The 24,128-nt window shown below is 49.9% G+C and overlaps 1 protein-coding gene and 1 long non-coding RNA gene across 2 annotated transcripts in view; one reads left to right on the forward strand and one right to left on the reverse strand.

Annotated features, from left to right (window-relative positions):
• The first annotated feature begins 313 nt into the window (after positions 1-313).
• Positions 314-24,128, forward strand: part of PLXNA2 (plexin A2) — a 211,909-nt gene continuing 188,094 nt past the window's right edge. Inside the window, exon 1 of the mRNA XM_037824810.1 lies at positions 314-980. The gene's annotated coding sequence lies outside the window, so the exon portion shown is untranslated. The remainder of the gene's footprint in view (positions 981-24,128) is intronic.
• On the reverse strand, positions 15,887-22,761 carry LOC119526038. The gene is made up of 3 exons (XR_005215069.1): positions 22,483-22,761; positions 19,303-19,480; positions 15,887-16,220 (listed from the first exon to the last, which is right to left on the reverse strand). It is a non-coding gene; the product is annotated as an uncharacterized LOC119526038 (long non-coding RNA).

Below are 24,128 nucleotides of genomic sequence, written 5' to 3' on the forward strand. Positions count from 1 at the left end.
GTTGCCCCCTTGGCCACTTAAGGTGGCTGTGGGTCCGGGCAGAGCTGGGCGCAGGGCAGGCAGCGGGGCGGCCTCCAGATGCCAAATCTGATTCTCCTTTGTTGACAGCTCGCGGAGGTGGAAGTCCGGGAGGGCGGGGGAGGGGGCAGGGGGCCCGGCTGCGGCGGGCGGTGCCAGCGGCGGGCACGGCCCCAGCCCCCCGCCGGCGCGGCCGGCAGGGAGGGGGTTAACGCGCGCGGCCTCTATGATAATGAGCTGCATGGTAATATAGGGAGGCCGGCGCTGAGGGCTCCGCCGCCGCTGCCGCCGCCGCCGCCGCCGCCGCGGGAGCTGAAGCTGCCGGGCCAAGCGGCGTCCGCGCCAGACTGGAGCGGGAGGGCGGGCGAGCGCAGTTCCTGAGAATTTTTCCTCCGAGAGAGCTAGCGATTCGGAGAGAGACCCTGCGATCACGAGAGCAGCAGGGAACGCGAGCAAAAGAGCTAGCGAAGCAAACATCTCAATAGATCTCTAAAGCCAGGTTCCCGGAGGAAATGGGACTGTGAACGAACCCGGGAGCAAGAAGGGAAGGAAGCGCCGCGATTGCTGATGTCAGAGGAGCCCGGAAAGTCGCGGTGGAAAAATCTGAAGACAGCCGGTGTTCTGCTTCTGCCCAAGGAGAGACATCGCCAGCCACCCCCACACGCCCCCTCGGCGCCTCCGGGATCCCCCCGCGAGCCGGCGACAGCGCCCGGCGGGGCTGCTGAGGGGCGACGGAGGACTGAGGGGCGCGCGGACCGGAGACCGAGGGGCCACTTCAGGAATACAGATAAGTGGCTGGTGGCTTGACGTGGATTTTAATGAATTTGGACTCCATGTGGATTTTGTCGTCCCCGTGATTCCCAGCTGCGAGCTGGGAGAGGGGCGGCGCGCCGCCCTCGGCAGCTGGCGGCCCGGGAGGATCGACCACGGATGGAAGGACAGACCGACATCGCCGAGGCTGGGTAAGCAGCGGCTTCGGCTGGGCGCTGCGACTCGGCAGCGCCCTCCGCCCTTTCTCCAAACGCGCGCACGCCCCTCCGGCGGCTCCTCCCGCGCCCGCTTTTTTGGGGTTCTGGCCCCAGGCACCCCGGCTCGGCTGCGGCGGGCGGGTTTGGCCGGGGCCAGGCCACTTTCGCCGGCCGGAACCCAGCGAGCGCGCGAGTGCGAGCAGACTCGGAGCGGCTGCCTATTACCCAGGGCTTCCCGGCTGGCTGCGGACTTCCCAGCCACCGGCTGCGGGAGACGGCAGCGCTCCACTGCGCGCCTCCACCGTGCGCCCTCACCGCGCACCTGCCGGCAATCTGAGGCTTTGGGGAACATTGGGGCGGCGGGACTGTCTCGGAAGCTGGAGCCCAAAGAGGGCCTCGGTGGCAAGAGACCGCCCAGTGCCACTGTGGTCAGCTCTCGATTTGGGGGCTTTCACTTGGGTGCTGAAGTCCTTGGCGGCCGCTGGCTGTTTCTTTGGATCAGGCGACTTGGAATTCGAAGGGAAAACCGTCATTTGTGCTGAATCCACAAATCTCAGGGAGACATTCCAACTCACTAAATGGGAATAAGTGCTCCATGCCCCCACCCCCAGCCCCCATGCAGTGAAGGATGCTTCCCCCTCTCCGATTTGAGCAGCACTTGAGGGCTGGCGGCACAAATGGAAGCTTGCCTGGGGTCCGAGAGGCTCTTTAATCAACCATTTGGGGAGAATATTTTCCTACACGTGCTCCCTCTTGCCTCACCCACAAGTGATGTAGGAAGCTTAGATAATTCTAGCCCTTTTCTTCGTCCATCCCACAGGTAGTCCCGGTGAAGGTTAATCATGGTCAGGATGACCAAAGAGAGTATCTTCAGAAACTGCCATTCCAGGTCCCTGAAAAAAAAGTCCACCTGTTTTCCATGACCCTTGTTCTGGGAGGAGCTACCTACTCAAACTCAGCTAATCTCAGAAAGGATAGAGATGATGGGGGAGGAGAGTTGAGTAGACTTGGGATTCTGCATCCGTTAAGGGTCTGGAGATGAGAGCCCAGTGAGGTGAGCAGTAGAAATATTACCAGGTCTACTGTAGGAATCTAAAATCCTGGGGTAGCAGTGGCACTCAGTAGCGGGTGTGCAATTGGACAAAAGGCAGCAACCCGTTTAGGGGAGCGGGACTGCCAGCTGTAGCTTGAGGCGGTGGCTTGGGGGCCCATCAGCTTGGAAGAACCCACAGAAATTTTGAGAAAGATCCTTTCATCCCCTCCTTTCTATTCACAAGCAAGGTTTAGGAGTGTCTGGCTGGGTCGGACTTTTTGTAGCAGGAGTCAGGTTCAGCTCTCCCCCTCCCTACACAATAACAGATTCTTGTTTGCTTGGCTTCTTTCCCAGACCTTGAAACTTCACTCATCCTTCTGGGCCAGTTTTGGATTCCGGAACCTTCATCAGAGCGACTGAACCCCAGGAAGAGATAGCCCTGGCTGGAGGATTTCAGCTATTTCTAATTGAGTTAGTTCTCCCTGAGTTGCTCCCAGCCCTCTCCCCTCTGACCTCCAGGCACGAAGAAAGAAGAATTCATTAACTTCCCCCTCACCTCACACAGCACCATTTGAACTAATTACGTGTGATCTCTCCTCCCTGGCCCGGGGGGAGAGGGAGGGAGGGGGAAGAGTTAGGGTGGTGAGGAGAGAGGGTAGGGAATGGAGGAAACTGAGAGCAGATGCTGTCAAGGAATCATTGCGAGGTTGTTTCCTTTCCCCTTCTCCCACCTGGCATCCCAGCATTTCATCTTGACCCCTCCTGAACCCTGAATTTGCCGCTGTCAGCCAGCATTCCCTAAAGGAGACTTTCCCCTTGCTCAGGCAGCCGATCCTCTTCAGGGACCCACTGATAAAGGGAGGGCAATGCAGGCTGCCCTCTCAGCTCCCTCACTGTCCTCAGCAAATTGCATTAGGATGGGACAAATTGGCCTGCAAAGCAGTTAAATGGAAAAGACATTTGGAGTGATGTGTAGTGGAGATGCTGCTGAGGAGGACCAGTATCCAAAGTGCTCAGGTACCGGAAATTCTGGGCTCGGGGACCGTGAGGCTGGCGAGGAGATCCCACCTGGCTCTTCCCTTTGACAGGGCGAAAGAGTCTGTATCCCTCAGGGCCTGGAGCAGGGAAGGGGGTCTATTTGGCCCTTCAGACCAAGTCTAAATCAAGAGTGAATGGCGGGGTTGCATGTCTGCCACCCAAAACTGTCATTATCAAGGCCTTTTAGAGACGGCCTGAGTACCAACCCCTGTCTCTAGAGCTCTAGGGAACATTCACTGTCCAACACTGTTGACCATCAAAAAGCTGCAGGTGTGATGAATGTAAAAGTTCACCATCTGGTTTTCTAGAGTCTGTGCTTAAAATGAGGTTAAAAAGAAAACCTTCAAAGAACAGCTACTAGGCCCCTTTCCCATTTGCAAATACTTCTGATTATTCATCTAATCTTTATTTCATGGGCACGTTTACAACAAAACACACAAGCAGGAGGGAAACCAGTGACATAGTTAAATATACAAGACGGCAGCTGGCAGCAGCCTAAACTCAACAGTTCAGGTACTAGGAAATATTTATGGTGCTTGGGTTGTCACTGTTTGGGGGTTTTATAGTCTCTATCCTGGATCCTTTTCTACGATTGCCTTCCCAAGTTATGGGGTTTGGGGGGTGGGGGCACTTGCTATCTCCAGCAGACACTCCCACCCGGGCCCCAGCTGTTTCCCTGCGTTGCCACACAGCTGTCTCCGCAGACACAGACTGAGGCACAGTATACTTCTGTCCATCATGGCAAATGGAGAGGAAAGGAACACCAAGTCAAGCCCCCCACCCCACCCCCATTATGATCATAAAGAGACTGGAACATTGTGTTACAGTCTGTTAACTAGAAATAATTCAGGCTATCCGTAGGGAAAACTGGTAGAAACAGGCTTTGAGGTGCTGGCGTTTTATAGCTCATGTGTTTCCCCCCTACCCTCCATCAGTCTGCTATCAATTCATTATATGTGAATATTCCATTTCTCCCCTCCACATAGGCTCAGTTCAAACAATGATGAATGGAAGTGATTCCCCTATGGGAAACAGTTTTTTCACTTAGTTACAAAGATTTCATGCCTGATTAGAGTCAATGGGGGGTGGGTGTGCATCCACTTCTTTTTCGGTCATTTCTAAAGGTGAGCCCTGCAGAGAGAGAGAAAGGCAGGCCACCCCGGGGTCAAACAGCCAGTCCCAAAGTGGTGGGGAGGGATGGATAGTAAGAAGGGATTACCCCCTTTCTCCTCCTCAACTTAGCCCTCAGGCTTTCTTGGACTCCATTCCCTGGCATTTGGGCATATGGAATTTCTTTATCTCGCTACCAGCTATTTCATCTGGAATTCAAGGGCAGAAACAGAGGGGAGAAAGTTGTTTGCTGGGGAGCAGAGTTTCTCTCTACTGGGTAAAAGTGCAAGGGGAGAAGAGGAAGGGAGTGTGGAGAGCTGAAATGAAAGCTTAGGCCTTTGCAATGCCTTAAGTTCCCTGCTCCTGCAGTTGGTTAACTATTAACCCTCTGCCCTACCCTGGCCATATCTCCCGCTTGGGTGAAAGGATATCTCTTGGATACCCAGAGGGCCAGCAGGTGTTCCCTGTGGGCCCCCTCCCACCCCAGTAGTACACTAGCTCTGTACCCCCTTACCCCCTTTCCCCCTTCAGCCCCAGGCTCTGGCCCTTTCTCTCCTCTTCCCCTGCACCAGTGGCAGAACACACTCTTCCTGCCCCCTGCCAGCTGTCCCCTCACCAGGTAATGCCAGTTGTTTGCATGGCAGGATGTGTGTCAGAGAGGACAGGGAAGTAGGCAGGGTGGTGGGGGGAATTGCTTTAGGCGAGCAGGCTGGTTTTATGCAGGACTCCAAGGCAGGAGCTCCAAGTTCAGGTTTTAGATTGTTTTAAATCAGGCTAAGATTTGCTTGGTATGTGTGAAGGGGGTGGGGGGAGCTTTGGCCAAAGTTCCATTCTCCTCCAGGAAAGCTTGGTTTTCCCAGTGCTTATCTCTGTGGATCTGGCTCCTGGGTCCCTGTTTTGACTCTCCGATATTAGGCCATTTGATTCCGAGACCTTGCCAGAACATTTCCAGCTAGTCCTGGACACCAGAGAAAGCCAGCAGGTGGAAGGAAGAGGCAGACCAAGATGTAGGGGCAAACTCATTAAGTGGAAAGACCCAGGTCAGGATGTATAAACAGCCCCAGATAAAGGGAGAGAGGCAGGTAGACAGAAAGAGAACATAAAGATAGTGTGATTGTGGTGGGAAGAGCTGAGAGCAAACACAAAAGCAAGAAAAGAGTGGGAAAGAGAGCAGTCAAGGCAGAAAGGGGCCACTTCTTGTTCTCCCCTGGGGAGGAGAGTCTGGGCTGAATGGGGAAGCTGCAGTATCAGGTTATCTCCACTAGAGGGGGCTTTTGAAAACCAGGCTTGGCCCTAAACGGTGGCTTTTGTGTGTTTTTTTTTAGGAAAGGAAAAAAATAGATGGGATATATTAGAAACTCTCAGCTGTCACTACCCAGAGACCACAACTGGTAGGGTCCTATTGCCAGTGGGACCGCTGGGCCCCTGTCTGGTCTCAGGGGAGTGGAAAGGCGCCTGTAACATCAAGCAGAGGTGCACAGGGCTGGAGGGTGGGGTGGAGGGTGGGGGGCTTCAGCAGCTCAGGGAGAGGCCTTCCCTGACAGGATGTGGGGGGTTAAGGGGAGGGGCTGCATTCTCGAGTTAGCAGGCAGTCCAGTCTGCTGGCCTGCCGGCCGGCCGAGACACTCTTGCCTTTATCAGCAATAGAAGCTTTTGGCCCATCCCCAAGGCGCCTTCAAATGCCTTCCCTTCTTCCAGCTCCCTAAATGCGGATTTTTGAAACACTCTCAGGTAGTGGTACAACTGCTCCTAAGGAGACTTTTTTTAAAAAGCCTTTCAGGAACTGAACGTATGTCAACGCGGTGTCGTTGATTTAATCTTTGTCTTCATATTCTCTGTGGGAGCCCGTCTCTGAATTATAATTCCCCCTTTCATTTCAGCAGAGGACAATATTGAGAAAGAGCAGAGTCCAGAGGCTTTTCTCATCTGAGGAGATAATAACTGTCTAACAGGGGCATGGAAAAATATTGAAGTTTTGGGACAGGCAGAGGGCCAGAAAATAGCGTCTCTTCAGATCTGATTTGTTCCCCGATATTTAATCTTGGCTTCCCTTTGACTCAAATTTACCTGGGGTCAAGGGTAAGAGGAGGGGAGGGGAGAGAAAAGAAAGAAGAAAAACAAGATAAATGTATCATGTTATGAAAGTTTGATTCTGCTTTTCCTTGGCTAAAATTACTTTCAGGATGAGAAATAAAGGGCAATAGAATTGTCCCTAAAGAGTTCAGCTTGTCTTTCAGAAAGAAGATGGGGAGACATCCTGGGGCTGGTGAAGGAACCTCTTTCCTCTGTGCCCCCCAACACACACACATGTGCGCACACACACACACACAACCACATTCTCTCTGAGGTTTTGAGAGCCAGAGGTTCTGATGCTGCTCCCCAGTACTCTCTTGGTATTTATACTCCAGGCTCTCTGTTTGCATTTAAACAGCCTCCCTTCCTACTTCAGTTTCTTGTTTGGAGATGGAGGGTTAGAATGAGGAGTGAGAGAGAACAACTGAACATCCCCTCCAATTTAGCTTCATTTGTCTTTATATTTGAATTGTTACACAAATTCTTGCCCTTTGCACTGAACCAAGTAGGAAGACACTGAAAGCAGAGAGAGGAATCCATTTAAGTTTAATTAAATAAGGATAGAACACTTATGTACTGCCAGGAATGTAGTAGCTCTTAGTACAAAGATGAAAAAGTAATAGATCTTACCTTCGAGGAGTTTATGTTCTACTGTGGGGGGAGGAGCAAATTACAGAAGACAACTATCCCCAAATAACTTTATTATAAAGCAAAATGCAGTTAACAATGTACTGGGGGTTCAGAGGAAGTGAGGTCAGAAGCTGCTCAAAGCTTTTGCTCAGAGTCAGTGGAAGGGGTAGATGGTGAGGAGGCAGACTCAGAGGTGCTGAGAACTTCACAGTTTACCAGCAAGAATGACTATCTAACTCTCCCATCCCCAGCCTCTTGAAACTACCCCTAACCATGTTGTCCTCATTCTCCCCTGGGGATTCAAAACTGACAATGCTGGAGTTGTTTTCTATTAGTCAACATCCTAGAGCAAGGTTTCCAAGTTGCATACTCCAGAGAGATTTTCATGTTGTATTCTATGTAAATTGCATCCCTTTCCGGTGTCCTAGAGCTGGCAATGTGGCCTATCAGGAAATGTTATTACTCATCAGTATTCACATTTAAGTGACCAGAGTCCTGCTGTTACTCCCCAACTCTTATCTGAATGAACTCATTAAACGGATCAGACCTGAGAGAGAAAATTCAGATTTTACCCTTACACCTTGGCAGAGCAGGCGACCCCACTCCACGGACCATCTTTGCCATGGTTGCTACCCAGAGAAGGAACCACTGTCTTTTAAAATCTCTGGCCAGAAAGAAAGTAGAGGAGGTCTAATGGGAGGAGGTTGGAAGCAGGCAGATTTCAAATCACCTTAAAAACTTCCCAGTAATTCTCAGTGGGAGTAATACTCTCCCTGCCCCATGAAGGGCTCAAATCAAAGCCAGGGGGACCGTGTCAGAGATGCTGTAGGGAACCCAGGACCCGGCTGGACAGTCTCAGGAGTTCTAAACCAGGGGGCATATTTAGGCTCCAGGACCTTCGCCTGGGAATCCCTTGAAAATGTATGCAGAAATATACAGGTATGTATTTATCTATTTCTGAAGAGAAGGAGATTGTGACCTCCAAAAATGTAAAGGACCACTAGCCTCCAGTCTCTAGGTCCTTTTCCTGCCCTTCATTTCTGCCTTCTGCTCTGGTGGTGGGATGGGGGCTTCGGCTGAGGGACTGTAACCCCAGTGACTGGTAGAAGCCCCACTCTCCCAGTGAGCAAGAGAAATCCAGGGCCAGGCGCAGAATTTCGGGGGAACCCCAGGATTGTCACAGCTCTGAGCAGGGAGCCTGGAGGGAGCAGGAGACGAGGAAAATGGCTCCACCCTTTCAGGGGGAGAGGAGAGGAAGGGGTGTGTAAAGGCAGGAGGACCAGAGGGTAGATAGAAGTGGCAAGAGGGAATGTTGCCGCTTTGAAGTGGTTTCCTGCTTCATAAAAGCGAAAGGCCTCGGCTGGGCTGGGTAAATATTACGTTGCCCTCTGACCTCCCACCTCCCATGGCTGCTCCCCCTGCTTTCCTTTTTTTTTTCTCCTGAGGAACACAGATACCTCCAGGAGAAGAGCCTGTTTCTGCACTTTGTGGAGGACAGGGTTCTCAGTGGGAGCCCAGCCCAAAGCCAGACAGGAAGACGCAGGCTCCTTCTTTGGCCCCAGACAGAAGACACCTGCAGCGAGTCAGAAAATCTCCCCCAGGTTTCCCTCTTCTCCGAGATGGAGGACTGGACTGAGGATTTCTCAATCCCCTGTCAAGACTGACCCCTACCCTCACCCCAGCCACCTAGATCTTTCCCTAGCAAGTTCTTTCACTCTCTTCCGTGGCATTAAAACTCTCACACCACCAGGTTTTCCATAGCCAAACATACCCCTGGGGTTTATCTGGAAATTAAATTCAAATCTGACCCTCAGGGTGTGAAGCCCTCTGACTTCCTGGGCCTGAGGACACCCAGCGGTGAGAGACTTGGAGAAAATGATCTGAAGGGTGTGCGAAAGAAGCTGGAGCCCTCCCTCCTGCTGGGGCCCTACCCAGAGGGGTCAGAACAGATGGTCAGGAAGAGCCTGGTGTCCTAACCCACAGGAACAAAGGGCCTCCCATTCACACTCCTCGCTCCTCCCTCCTAAAAGATTTCTCACCTGCTGATCAGAGCTGGCTCTCCGTTTGCTCCTGGTCCCAGGAGGGAGAAAAGAGGGAGCCACAGGACGCTCTGGAGAAGGGGGCTTTCATAGCCCTGCCCTCAGCTCTGCTCCTGCCCCTCACCCAGCTCCTCAGTTTCTCCATTTGCACAAGGGGAACGAACCCTTCTCATGGTTCGCAGAGGGCCTTTGCTTCCCTTTGGTCCTGCAGTCAGGCAGAGGAAGATGGTGTTGGGGAATTGGAAAGATGACATTGCTGTAAATGTGGAATAGTATCCTAAATTTAGAGCAGGAATAAAGCCAAGCTAGGGATATTTTTCTCCTCATTCTCTCCCACTCCCTGAATTTCTTTGGAATTTTCTGAGAAAAGTAAGATTTTATTTAAAGAATATCTGTGTGATAAAATATAAATGACCAAAGGTTCAATAGAGACTGGAAACTGAGAGGAAAGATGATGGTGATCTTGGCAAAGGGGCCACATGCATTTAACCAGTGGGGTTGGAATTTGAATTCTGAATTTGCTACTCTCAGGCTTTTTTTTTTTCCTATGTCATTTTTTAAAATTCAGTTTTATTGAGATATATTCACATATCATAAAATCGTCTGTGGTGTACAATCAGCTGTTCACAGTACAATCATATAGTTGTGCATTCATAACCCCAGTCTATTTCTTGTACATTTTCCTTATACCAGAAAAAGTAAAAATAAGAATAAAAAATAAAAGGAAAAAGAACACCCAAATCATCCCCCCCACCCTATTTTTCGTTTAGTTTTTGTCCCCAGTTTTCTACTCATCCGTCCATACACTGGATAAAGGAAGTGCAATCCACAGGGTTTTCACAATCACACTGTCACCCCCTGTAAGCTACATTGTTATACAATCGTCTTCAAGAGTAAAGACTACTGGGTTGCAGTTTGATAGTTTCAGGTATTTACTTCTAGCTATTCCAATACATTAAAACCTAAAAAGGGTTATCTATATAGTGCATAAGAATGTCCACCAGAGTAATCTCTCAACTCCATTTGGAATGTCTCAGCCATTAAAACTTTATTTTGTTTCATTTTATATCCCCCTTTTGGTCAAGAAGATGTTCTTAGTCCCACTATGTCAGGTCCAGATTCATCCTTCGGAGTCACATCCTGCATTGCCAGGAGATTTATACCCCCGGGAGTCATGTACTACATAGTGGGGAGGGCAGTTAGTTCACCTGCCAAGTTGGCTTAGCTAGAGAGAGAGGGCCACATCTGAGCAACAAAGAGGCACTCAGGGGCAGACTCTTAGGCACAATTATAAGCAGGTGTAGCCTCTCCTTTGCACTAACAAGCTTCATAAGGGCAAGCCCCAAGATAGAGGGCTCAGCACATCAAACCTCCAGTCCTCAATGTTTGTGAGAACATCAGCAACAATCCACTCTCAGGCTTTTTTGCCTTCAGCTCTAAATAGGGTAGATATGAGCATTTCTTTCATGGAACTTCAAGCTGGCATTGTTCTGGGAGTCCCCCCCCCCCCCAATGGCAAGGGAAGGTGCTGCTCTCTGGGCCCCTGGCTGACTGCCTGCCTGCGATAGGGCTTGCATCTCCTACAGAGAGAGCTCCTAGGGGCGTGGCCATGGATGGGGCAGACATGGTGGGGCAAACACTAGCAGGAGGACCCTGGGGCTTAGAGACTGGATCCTTGGCCAGAGCTAATCGCTGGTCCAAAGATAACTGGCTGTCTGGGGAGAAGCATCAGCTGTCTTCTCCTAGACTGAGAGGCTTCCCACAGCCCTCCCCTGGAGTGCAAGGGGCCTTTGTCCTGTTGTTAGAACTGCAGAGCCTGGGAAGGTAGTTTTGAGAGGAAAGAGCCCTGTGCATTCAACAGTGCTGTCCAAGACCCTGCAGTGGGAAATGAGTGTGACAGGATGCCTTGATTTTCTTTTTAAAATTTTATTAAAAACCTTTTGAATTACAAAATAGGTGTACTATATAGAGTACTTGGGAAATGTTTCTGAGTATTTGATAACAGCTTTTACCCAGGCTGGCATAATATAGGTGAAACCCAAGGCCAAACTGGGTAAGTGGATTGCTGTGAGTCGCACAGCAAGTATCCATTCACTGCTGTCTGACTGATGGGAAGTTTGTTTGCCCCAGACTTGCCCATGACAACCTCTTGATCTGCCCACTTACCTACCTTCTCTTTCCAGTCTCTTGTTCCCCACACCCATGCCCAGTGACCTCCCCCACGTCTCTCTTCTTTCTTGGATTTGAGTAGACACACATCACATCGTGAAGCCATATGCCTCCAGAGGACCAACCTCTCCTCTTCTCTGCCAGTCTGCTGGCCCTTAGGACATACCCACTGCCTCTCCATGCTGCTGGGCAGTGTGGCATAGAAACCCCACCCCACCCCCCTTAAAAAGCTCCAACCAGCTTTCCTCCATCCACAGCCAGCCTTGCTATTTGCACAGTCAATGGCTTTGGCAAGACCAAGCAACCCTTCCCTCCCTGAGAAGCGCTGTGGGCACTGTTTGTGTTTCGGTCTCTGTAGACTCAGCATTCACAACATGAAGAGGGTAAGACAATGACCCGTGCAGCTGCCTGCAGACTCTGCTGGCTGGGAGGCCCAGAGAGCTCCCAGCTCTCACGAGGCTGAGAGAAAAAGCAAGAGGCAGGGGAGTCTCTGACAGCCAGGGCTTGAGCCCCACGCACCTGTGAGCTTTCCCAGGCAGACTAAGGGTCTCAGAGGGGCAACTGGGCTCCAGAGGGCCTGATTGGCCTCAGCTGCCTGCTCCCAGCTTCCTCGGTCAAGCTTTCAACCAGCTGTGTAGACCCTAGAGCCAAGAAGAAAAAGTAGGGCCCTGGCTCTGGGAAGATTTGTCCAGGTAGAGAAAAACAGGAAGCTTCACTAGGACCCTATCCAGCTAGAAGAAAGATACTTTACTTGCAATGAGACTGAAGTTGACACAACATAATTGATTTAAGTGCATGAGTATTTGTTGAATAGCCATTATGTGCCAGTTATTATGGGAGGGATGCAAGTCACTGTGAAGGCTCCTGCAGAGCTTACGACATGGCAAGAGAGGAAAGGTATGCACTCAGATAACTGTCACATAAGTTAAATATGAGTATCACAAGAGGAGAGACAGAGAGAGATTTACCAGAGCCACCGAACTTGAAAGAGACTATGAAGGGGATTCAAATTGAGGCTGGAAGATGACCAGGTCTCAGGAAGGGATTCGTACATTGAAGGGAAAGTTACAATAGGTAATGACTGACATCCACATCATCCAGCCTTGAGTCTTCCCCTTGGCTGCGCAGTAAGTTCAGTGGAGAAAAAGGCTCTGCTGAGCAGTGAAGTTGAATGTCAGGCCTCTAAAAATGACCGCAACTACTGGCGTTAGTTCCAAAGTAAGTAGAGCTCATTGTCACACCTGTACCCCCTGGCTGGCCTCTGAGAAGGGTGCCAGACACGGTAGGCTGGGATTAGCCTTGGTCTCCCCTGGAACCAGAATTCTTCTAATCGTGTTAAAATTAGCACTCTGTCTACAAGCAGGGGCAGACCTCTCTGAACCGAGGCTTGGTCAATTCTCTGCTTGCACAGCTCTAACTTCTAATCATTGTCATAAACAGGACGGAAGCAGCTGCTCACTCCAGTTTATTATCAGCTTGGTTGGAGACAGAGAAATTTAAATGACAGTAAGATGCTTAGCAAAGAAACGAAAGTCAGTGTTAAAAATAAAGAAAACAAGACAGCTTGTTACATCGAAATAGAAGGGTTATTAAACCACCCTGAATTAATCAGTGATCTGCCAGCACTGGAAATTGAAGAACAGGGCAGGGTAGAGAGCAGGGAGAAGATGGGTGTGGGGGAGAATTTAGGAGGCAGGTAGCAGCTGCCTGCACTCTCGGGCTGGCTGCAGGGACACTGGAAATATTTGGTCTTCAGAGGAGGAATTGGCAGCTAGTTTTCTGCACCAAACATAAGGGCAGATTGGGGGATAGGGTGGGACTTTGGCACTGGAGCCTATCTGTCCTACAAATTCCTCCTTCTGGACTCTTTCCATCTGCCACCACCTATGTAAGCCCCCAGGGCTATCCTGCAATTCTCACCTCCTCCCCAGCCCTCATTCCCACCAGCCAGGGCTGGGCAGGAGCCAAATGGCACTCATAGATGGCCAGGAGCTCCCAGCCCCAGGCCTTTTCCTCCCAGCTTTTTCAGGAGGTTCCTAAGAGCTCATCTGTGAGCCCTGCTACTTATCCCCTCTCCCATTCTGAAAGAGGTGTAACCATGTATGACCCCGTATGGCCAGATCATTGCCTACCTGGAGGCAGAGAATGGAGTTAGTGATCTCTCCACAAAGATAGCAGTTAGTGGCACCTACAACTCCAAGCAGCAGAGAGACAGGTCGGATGAAGGAATAAGTTCAAGTTTTAACTCCAGGAGCCCTGAGTCCACTTCCCTGTCACACTTCCACATCCAGTACCTTAGCCAAAATATTTAACCCCAAATAGCCAAAATATTTAACCCCAAATCTACTTAACCCTTATCACTTGTAAAATGGTGATGCTGTTGCTGCCCTCTACCTCCCAGGCTTGTGTGAGGGGTTCACCAATGGGACATTGCATGTGACATTCAGAGTACACCATGAAATGTCTGCACAAATGCTCGTTTGCATTACATTGGGGTCTGTTGGAGACTCAGAACAAAACATCAGAAGAAACTTTCAGGGGGATGGACTGTGTCTGAGAGAGGTTTCTGCAAGCAGAAGAGCAGATTGCTTGCACCTCTGCATGGACGTGGAAGGTGAGGGCATGTGCCCCTGCACATCTGTGTGCACATGTGCACCCATCCGGCTCTGCAACACGTGGAATCTTGAATCGATCACTCCAGGAGCATTTTCTTTGCTCTTTGACCTCCACATTCTTTCTCCTCACCCCTCCCTTCCTCTTCCCTCCTGGCTGTTTACCCTTTTCCAGGCTTCTCTCTCACACCCCATTCATCATCGGGGCCAGATTCTCACTCAGGGAGTTCTTTTCATCTCCTGCCCCAGGTCCTCCCTCCCTGGGCTGGCCTGACAGCCACCCCCACCCCCACCCCCGCTGCTTTCACTCAGCACATTCTTCTCCCTCTCTCAGCCTGGCTCTGATAATTGTGCCCTTCACTTTCCCTCCCAGTACGATTGAGAAATCCTAGACATCCCGAAGTGATAGGGCCTCAAAAGTCTGTCGCCCCTGCCTGCCCCGACTAAGGCGCTGATGCTACTTCTCCCGGTGTTCAAATGTCCTTCAGTAGAGTCTGTGTGTCTTGGCACAGACAAGGTCCTCAGGAATTCCAAGTCCCCCTGTTTCTGTGTGTACCTTTCACCCAGCTCCACAGCACTTCCCCTGCTCCGTGTGTGAGTGTGAACATGCCTGTTACTTAAGAGAGCTGCTTGACAGCTCAGGATCTTTTCTGCGAGAGCTGGGAGTCTTAGACAAAGGGAGAAAAATATAGAAACTGAGGGTGGGAAGGTACAGGATGGGGACACAGCCTACTTAAGAAGCTTCCTCATGAAAAGGAGTTATAGCTTTTTATTCAGGGGCTGGCTGTCGGTTCAGAAAAGCACCAGAAAGAAAGAGAGGCAGGGAAAGACATGGAAGGGAGAGGAACTTCATCCGATATGCCAGCCAGGCCCTGTGTCAGAAGAGTCCAAAGAACACAGAGCTCCCCCCTGCAGGGACTGTTCTCCCAGGATCGCCTCCTCAGGGCCGGCTTTTCTCATTCCTCCTTTCCCCCCTCCTTTCCTGCCATGGGGACCTTAACAAATCAGCAAGAACAGCACAGCTGGCCCTTAAATCATCCAAGGTCCACAAGAGGAGGTGAAAGGGGCAACAAGAATAGGGTGGGACCAGAGGACTGGTCAGAATGGCTATTTGAGATCTCAGGTCTGCAGAGGGGGAGAAGGTGGGGCCGCAGCACCTGGCTCCTTCCTGGAGGCCTGTCCCACTGCACAGTAATCACCCCTTATCACCCATACCAACCTGAAACAGAACTCTCTTACGTATAAGCATGCCCTTGACACCAAGGAGACAATGCCCTTGTCCTGTGTTTCTCCAAAAACAGAAACAAGAGTAACCACTGTTGATTCAGAGCTGTAGAGTTTACAAAACATTTCACATCCGTTATTTCATTGATTCTCACAACAATCCTGTGAGGTATCATTTTACAGCTGAGGAGACTGAGGCGCTAAGAGGTTAAATAACACATGAGTGGTAGCACGGGACCTGAGCACAGGTCTGACTCCAAAGCCCATGCATTGCCTTGCTTCTGTCCCTGCTGCCTTGCTCTACTTGCCACAGCGAGTTGCACCTCCTTAGAGAAGAGCCCTCTTCTGAATGAAACCTTCCTAGGGAAAACCCACCCCACACCACTCTACTCTGAATCACTTCATGTTGTCAATTTGCCATATATTATTATATGATTTGGGTCTTGTAGCTCTGTTAGTAAGACTTCCTGCACAAGTCCTGTCTGGATTGTGCATTCTTCAAAGTCAGAGCTGGAATCGTCCCATTCTTCTCCATCTTTCTCTCACTTTGTCTGCTCTTCACCAGTGGGTTCAAGATGCACACCAGCCAGGATCCTTCCCAAAAGTTTCAGTCCTTCTCTCCTACCTCCAAAAGAGCTCAGTCATGACAGATATCTGAGCCTAGCATGTCAGTTCAAACCATTTCCTAGGGCAAACTAGCCAGGCTAGTGCCAGCAGAGAAAAAGCAAACGGTCACCTCGGTCTCCCCTGTCACCTGTTTTCCTCCATTCAGACTGAGCCCATCACTGAGGGAAAGTCACCAGGCCTGCCCTGCAGGGGATACTGAGGAGCATGAGCTATTGTTCCTGCCCTCAAAGAGCCTTTAATTCCATGGGGAACAGGGATGTAGTCACATAAGAAGGAGAGCCATCTGTGATGCAGTGTGTGCTAAAATGCCTCCTAAGTGGGCAGGCAGCAGGTGGGCAGGGGTGGTCCTGGGGACTCCGTGAGGCTTTGAAGGGTGGCAGGGTTTGGACAGGCAAAGAAGAAAGTAGAGACGAGTGTTCCAGGAAAGGGGACTACAGAGGTGAAACTGGGCAGGGTGTTTTGGGGACTTGACAAACAGACCAGTTTCTTGGGAGCAGAGACACTCTGGGAAAGGTGGGCTGTGAGGCTGGAGAAAGGTGGAAAAGTCAACGTGAGCGACTTGAACTCAGGGTATCAACGATTCTGAGCTCATCCGGGCGACAGCAGGGAGCCCTGGAAGGTTTCCACACGTGAATATCACACTTTGGCCATGTTCCTGGCAGAGCTGGACCAGGGGGGTCTGAAAGCACAAGAAATGAAGCAGTAGAAGGCACTCCTTGGAGGGTAATCACAGCTGAATCTTAACTGCCTGTGACTTCCACCAGGGTCCATCTCAGCAGAAGGCCTGGTTGGTGACTATGTGACTATCTTACCTGCAACATTTTCAGGCAGGCAACACTGGGCTTCCTGATGTAGCGGCCCGCCCTTTTGAACTATGGGGAACCCTGACTTCTGGAAATGGATGGCGTTAAAAAATGCACCTTGATCTGGCACGGATGGCTGCTTTCCTCACACAAGGATGAAGCAGCAGGGGTCGGAGTGCTCCTTATCCCTAGAATGCTTCCGCTTCCCTGTGGGCTACTGAGGGCAGAAAGGAAGACGGGAGTGCAAGAGAAGGCAGGAAGGGCTCTCACCCAGACTCCTGGGGGCCATTAAAATTTTTCTTCAAGAGGAAAAAGATGTGGACAGTTTCAGGGTAAAATAAGTGAGGTTTTAAGGGTCAGTCCTCTGACTGACAGTTGTGATGAACTCCCGATGTTTTGCTTTTTTTTTCCCTCCTTTATTTTCCCTGCCTTCCCGTCCCACTATTGTGCGTTGGAGAAGTGTTATCATTCTTTGAAAACATTGTTTAATGGCAGCATAATATGCCATTATGCGGAGTAATTTACTTAACCATTTAGCAGAGTACTTTTTAAACCTCTGTCCTGCTCTCCTGCCCCCATTTCAACCTCAAAGAGTCCCCAGCACTTTCTTCTTCAATAGGGTGGGGCGAGAAGGCAGAAGATGTATTTCTAAGCTCCTTAGAAAGCTCATTTGGAAATGCTCTGAAAGGTAACACTAGCATCAAACCTCTTGCCACAAAACACCCCAGGACTAAATCTTGTAACTGATAACCACGATATATAGCCCATGCCACCTTCTACCCCTAGCCTGCTCTATTACCAAAATAAAGGAGCTCCTCAGGGAACAGGAAAATAGGGCACTGGAGCTACAAGTTTTGACCTTTATAATAAAATACTCGCCAAGTCTTCCTTGATGTTCTAGTGAGTTTTCCCAGACCAGTGATAAGAGGGTTTGACTGAAAAATGAACTCTAAAAATCTAGGCAATGCAGAATAGAGGGAAAAATGTCGACACCAGAAAGTTCTGCTTCCTGGCTGAATGATATTATTCAGGTTATTCCACCTTCCTGAACTTCAGTTTCATCTGTGAAATAGGGATAACAATACCCATCTTGCAAGAAAATCACAAAATTATCAATAACCTAGATAGAGTATCTAGCACAGGGTCAGCCGCCTAACAAATGCTTAGTAAATAAAATAGTTGCTACTCTTGTTTTTGTTATAGGAAGCAAATGGTAGTTGCTACTATGATGCCACTCAGCGCCCTAAGTTGAACTTTGACTCAACTTAGCAAAGCCATCTCTCCACTTTCTTTACCCTATCTTTGAAAGGAGACTGAGAATTCCTTAGCCAGACTTTTAATCCCCTAATACCTACCAGAACAGCGTCTCCGCTACCAAGATGATGTAAATGGGGTCCTGCTTAAAGTCAGGAGAGAGCTGGAGGAACCTTCCTCCTTGTCCCCCCCCCCCCCCCCGCTTTAATTCCAGGAAGGCAGTGCTCCGGGACCTGCTTCTGGTAGCCTCGGTTCCCTGCCTATTTGCAGAAACTCTTTCTGATCCAGGGATGAGGTGGCCAGCAAGGGGCTCTCCTCCCAGACTCTCCCCCAAGGGGGTTGAAGAGGGCAAAGCGTGGGGAAGCAGGGTGGTGGGGAAGGCAGCTGCTTGAAATTGATTGCTCTTGTAGTTTAGTTTATACCATGCAGCTCTCTCAGCTCTGCCCGGGTGGTGACCTTTAGATAATAAAGGGAATTCTGGGAGATTTCTGACAGGCCCATGACATATGGGGCAGGTCTGCAGGGTCAGGCATGTATCTCCCTGCTCCCGGCCCCACGGTAATGAATCTTGTTTTGACTTTGCAAAGCCAACCCAGCCAGTGTCCCAGAAAGGAGCAGAGCACACCCCCGCCCCCCTCCTCAGTCCCTCAGATGATTGTACGTCTTTGGAATCCTTCATAATTCAGGGAGACAACTCCAAACTTTTATAGCCCGTGAGAGGAGAGGACAAACACTGGATGTTTTGCTAAGGCCCTGAGAGAACTGGTGTAGTTTCCAGGGCTTGATCAGTAGGGAGACCTGAGGAAAAAAAAAACAAAGAGGAAACCAGAAAACCCTTCCTGGCATGGAAAGCAGTGGTCCCAGGACAAAGTTGGAGGAGGAGCTGGGATGGGAATGCAGGGGACCTCACCCAGGAATTCAGAAACTATCCCACAGGTTTCTTGAGGTCTGGCAAGTGACATTTTATTCTCTTGGCCAGGAGGGGAGGAAGAGGGATGGGGAGGCAAAGGGATCGGAAACACTCTGCAGGAAAAGGTGAGAAATCAGCAACTCCTGATTCTGATCGCACTGGGAATAAAAGCTGTGACCGGAAGAGCAATTGGGTTCTCTGGGCCACTGTTTTCTGCTGGGTGAAGAAGGAAGAATTGTTTGCTGCCTTCAGTTCTCACAAAAATTTTCAGAGAGCTACATGTCTATGTTTCTTGGCCCTTCTGCCGGCCCTGTCCCCAAGAACATGTGTGTTCATGTGCACGCACACACCCCTTTTCCCTAAAAGAACAACTCCTGGCCAAGGAATTAGAGTGTATTGCCCCAGGCATCCTGCCTTTCTCGCCAGGCCCCAGCCCCCCTCCGCTTGTGCCCCAAGGCTGGCCTCTACCTACCCCTGCACCTGAGAGGCAGAGTCCATCACCCTCACGCAGGCATGTGGGACTCCAAGAGCCTTGCTCCCTCTGTTTGCAGAGCCGAGAGCTGCACAGCTCTGGTCACGCAGTCCCTCAGTGCCTCACCACTTTGAATATGAATTCTTCCCTCATTACTGGTCAGGAGTGGGAAGACCCCCCAAATTTCCTTCTCTTAGTCCTCGGTTATTGGTGATTAGATCTGGTTTAACTCCCTGTGAAAGGAATCGAATCTATGAAGACTTATACGAAGGGGAACCACTTTCTCACAGTGAGATAGGGTGACTGGATAGAAATTGCATACCAAAGTCACCTTGGCACACACTGGAAGGGCCACAGTATCATTTCTTCACCCTCTTGGGGAAGGATGCCAAGGATGCAGGTAGGTGGAGACACGTGTTCCTCCTCTCACCCCTCATCTTCCTTCTCCTCTCTTGGGGGAGCTGTAGCCACTTTGCTTCATCTAACAGCACAGACAGAGTCTAGGGGGGAAAATGACATTCGATTAATGAAGCAAACACAGCTGGTATAGCAGTGACATCTAAATTGTTCCTTTGGTTCCATTATTTTCCATAGGAAATTCTTCCTCTCCCCTCACCCCCTCCCCTTTTTGCCTTTAAATCGCTTGCATAAAATACGCTAATAACAATCTCTGGTGTCTGTGCATGAGTGACAGCTGAAATAAGAAAAAGACTAATCGTACCTCCTGCAGCCCTGTCACATGGAGAGTAAATGAGGCTCTCTCCCCAACCCCTCCCTGGGTGCTACCCCCCTCTCCTCTCTCTCTCGGTCTCTTCTCAATGAGAATCATGGGCATTTGAATAATAATATTATAGACTCCATCAGGGTGACAGTGGGGAAAAAAATCAGCTCAAACCCATGATTATTCCTTCAATCTAATAATTATTTAAATACCAAATAACTCCTTTCACTTTAATTGAGGCCTTTCAGCTGTCGGCGTTACCCGGGGCCTTTGCATTCACCCTTTTGCTCACCTTGTGCCACCCAACATGCTCGGACTATCTCCGAGGTTGGTGTTAGCCAGAATTACATTCAGAATGTTTGCACGTACAGCTATGCAAGTGACATTAAATTAGACAGGTACTTTGGTACCATCCCACCCATGGGGGAAGAGCTGGTGTCCCAGAATGTCACATTTAGATATACTATCCACCAATACATAGAAATCTTAAACCAAAAGGAACCTTCTAATGTCATCTGGACCAATCCCCTGACTCTGGGTAAATTTATTCCTAGACAACTTTCAGGAAAATTCAATATCAGAAAATTCCATAATCTGCAGGGATCATCTCTAGTTAGACTGTCCCCTTTCATAACAACCTTCAGTCCCTTCTGCTGCAATTCTAACTATTTTGGAAGAAGAAGCTTCTGTGCTTAGACTAAATCTGATCTATATATGAAGTTGTTGACAATACAGAGGGATGTGCCGTGGGACCCGTAGTCCCCAAGCCACAAAGTAGGCTCCACTCCTGGATGTGACATCTGGGGCGTAGGTCAGAGGAGGTTACTCTGTCTGACGTGGAGGGGGACAGTTGAGAGTGTCTCTTTCACTGTCTCCACCCCTTACTCCCTCACCTCTTTGAGTCTACCCTGGGCACCCTCTGCACACCCTTATCCAGTACCAGGTTCACTTCTGCCACAGTCAGAAGGCCCCTACTTTTTCCCCAGGCAAGGCAGCCTCAAGGTAGGACATAACCAACTGTCACGGCCCTTCTGCCCATGAGAAAAGCAGTAGGTTTTTAGACAAGGCACTAGACTTTGAGTCACAGGTCAGCCTGTCCCTGACTCATTTGGAGTCCCCCTGTACAATTCATTTCCTTTCTAATGGGCCTTGGCTTCTTATCACTGGAGTAAACTTAAAATCTCCTTCAGCCTTAGCCCTGATTCCTGCATTCAAGGTGCTCCTAATTTGAATGGAGAGCTGGGGAAAGAGGCCAGACTTCCTTCTACCATGGTAGAGAAAGGAGGTTGGGGTAAATCTAAAGAGCAGCTGCTAACTGTGCTTCATAGCCTCTTAGTTTCATGCTTACCTTTTCTCCACCACCACCTGGCTCCTCAGGATCCTGGCTGTGTTTGCTACCTACGAGGTGCAGTAGTAATAGCAGGCACCGCTTATTGTTATTGTGAAAAAAATCATAGCAATGATTGTGCTGTTGATATAGTGCTGGTGGTGATGGTGCTGGTAGTGACAGTGGTGACGATAATGGTGGTGACAGTGATGATAGGAAGGGAGGTGGTGGTGATAGTGATGGGTTCAAGTGTGTGAGGTCTACTAACATGAACTTCGATTCAATTTGGCAAAATCAACTCCTGAATCTAACTCCTCATCCCGCAGCTCCTTTTGCAGTCAGGGAAGACCATTGAAAGAATAAAGGCATGTGCACCCAGAGCTTCTGAAAAAAGCAACAGAGCAGGTCGGCAGGGAGGAGGGAATCCCCTAGAGCTGAACTGGAAATACCTGATTATCGTGTCCTCCCTGCTTTGCCGCACATGCCTGCAGCAGCAGCATCTGATCAGGAAGGTATTAGGTGCCTCCACTGGCTGTCACCAATATCTGCCTCCTGAGTCCTCATCAGGGAGATGGTGTCATCGGCCCTCCACATAAAATATTTAGTGGCATTTGCTTCCCAAAGAGGCAAGCGCAGCCTCTCCTGGGCATCAGGGAGGCTCAGAGTAAGGTGTCCTGGGATGCTCTGCTGCTAGGACAGGGAAACCAGTAGGAGAATAGAGACTAGGCAAGCTTGGGCTCTTGAGAATGTATGCGATGAAATGACTTCAAGAACTAGATAGAGGAGATGTGACAGAAAGGGGGCATCATTGTTAAGAGAAAGTTCCTGAGCTTGACATTAGCAGAAAATTGGGGTTAGGAAGAAATTATAAGAAGTGGTGGGCAAATGCTCACTGGCTTCTACCAAGTTAAAGATGGAAAATTCATTTTAAGACAGATCATGGAATGGATGGGGCTGAGGAGCTGGAAATATCAACACATAAAGTGCTGTTAATAAAAGCTAATGTATCCTGAACACTTAAAATGGGCTAGGCACTATTGTAAGTGCTTGTACATATTAACTTGTTTCATCATAATAATCCTGTGAGGTAGCTACTAATACTAAACCCATTTTATAGATGGTAAAATAGCATCACAGAATGGCTAAGTAACATGACCAACTCTACAAGGCTACATGCCCTGTTTGAATACAAGCATCTAGACTCGGAGCACATGCATTTCACCATTACACTATGCTGCATTATTAGAGGCACAAAGGTTGGTGGCCTTCCCCCTTGTTCTGAACTTGATAAGAGGCTTGATCCTTGCCATCTGGGCTCTGCTTTGGAGCAAATACTTGGTAACATTAACCTTGGCATGGAAAGGCAGAGGCTCTCAACTTGCTGTTGGAAGTCAGCTGTCCAAATGAAACCACACTCCCAAGGGGGTGCAAGCCCCCCCCCCCCCAAATCTAACCTGCAGGAGATGATGCTTCCTCTTGACTCCCAATTGCTCCAGTGCCAACTGCTCCCAGGTGGGTGACTCCTGAGCTCCATGGAGTGGATTCATTTGACTGGTCACCAGAAGCAGTCTGTCCTAGACCAGATACTGATTTGCAGGGTGAGAGGAAAACAGCCCAGCTTGTAGTGGTCTGTTGCCAATTCCTGGCCAAACCAGTCTCACCAGGTAGACGGAAGGACCTCAGCTGCTAGTAAAATCACACTTTAAGAGCCGAAGGAACCAAGCCTTGAGGTATCATTGAATCTAAAGGAAGAAATCTTAAGATAAATAACTAAGTTCAGGGAGATGCTAGACCAATCTAAAGCCCCACAACTCATGAGTGACACTGGCAGAATTTGGACCCCACGTTCCTGAATCTCCTACCTTTATACCCTACCCCACGACCCCATACCTCCTGGCCATCAGACCACAGTGGAGAGGTTGTGTCAGGACTTGTGCAGCTTTATGACAGAGCAGAACATCTTGGATCTATTTCCTGGACAATCCCTTTTCCCCTGACACACACTTCCCAGACTGAGCCCCTTTGCTGGGTCAGGATGAGCTAGAGATACAAGGCCTGTCCATAGCTTTCATTCCCATGGAAAGGAAGAATACAAGCAAACAGTGGAGAGAGGAGTTCTGGCAGGATTCCTGAGGTGGGGTCTCCTGGGGAGGTGTCAGTGATAATAACAACAACTAACATAAATCAAGCCCTTACTGTGTGCCAGTGACCACGCTAACAGGTTTCTGTGCACTATCTCATGACACGAGACTTGGCTTGTCCAAGGTCCCAAATTTGTTCCCAAATTCTGTCTAACAACAAAAGCCACTCACCATTCAAGCTCTGTTTTGGGAGGTGAGATGGCTGATCTTAACCTCACACGACATCCGCATATGTTGTCTCTGCTGCCAGGAGCCCCTTCTTCCACACACGGGATAAACATACATGCACGTGTATGTGGTGGGGAAGTCAGGAGTATGCTGTCCACAAACTCAGTGCCAGAGCATCTCAGAGAGCACTTGGTGAAATGCAAAACCCCAAGCACAGCGTGTGACTATTATAATCGTCATCCTCACAGCTCCTCATGGGACACAGTCATCTCCCGCTTTGGCCAAACGAGCTTTCCTACCGGAGACAGAGGCATGGACACATGGCTTCTGGCAGTTCCCTGGCCAGCTAAGAATTTGGGAACTCGGTTATTTCCTTTCTGCAGCTCTGCTTGAGGAATGCATGTCCTGCTACCGGCCTCAGGACATAACTAAAAATAACCTCTGGTTTTCAAACTGAAAGCTCAGTGTGTTGGGAGGCTTTGCCGGTGTGCGGGCGGGGCCGGAAGTGCTGTGTCGGGGGAGCTGAGGTCAGCCCGGGCCTCACGCGGCCGCTGCCTTCCTCTTGCCAAGGAAGCCTGGGGCCTCGTGAGTCACCCCAGAACACCCTGGTGAGACTGTTGGAGGAGGGGAACCTAGGTGGGGCAGAGGATGGGGTGGGGGGGAGAGTTTCTAAAAATAGAAATAAAATAACGGAGGGGCCCCTCAAGGTGGTGTCTTTTCTGACCATAGTACAGTCCAGCCAGATTGCAGGTGGAGGGGGACAGGCCTCTACCACGCTGTCTTGGAGCATA

The sequence above is a fragment of the Choloepus didactylus genome, chromosome 2 (assembly GCF_015220235.1).
Source record: "Choloepus didactylus isolate mChoDid1 chromosome 2, mChoDid1.pri, whole genome shotgun sequence".
NCBI lineage: Eukaryota > Metazoa > Chordata > Mammalia > Pilosa > Megalonychidae > Choloepus > Choloepus didactylus.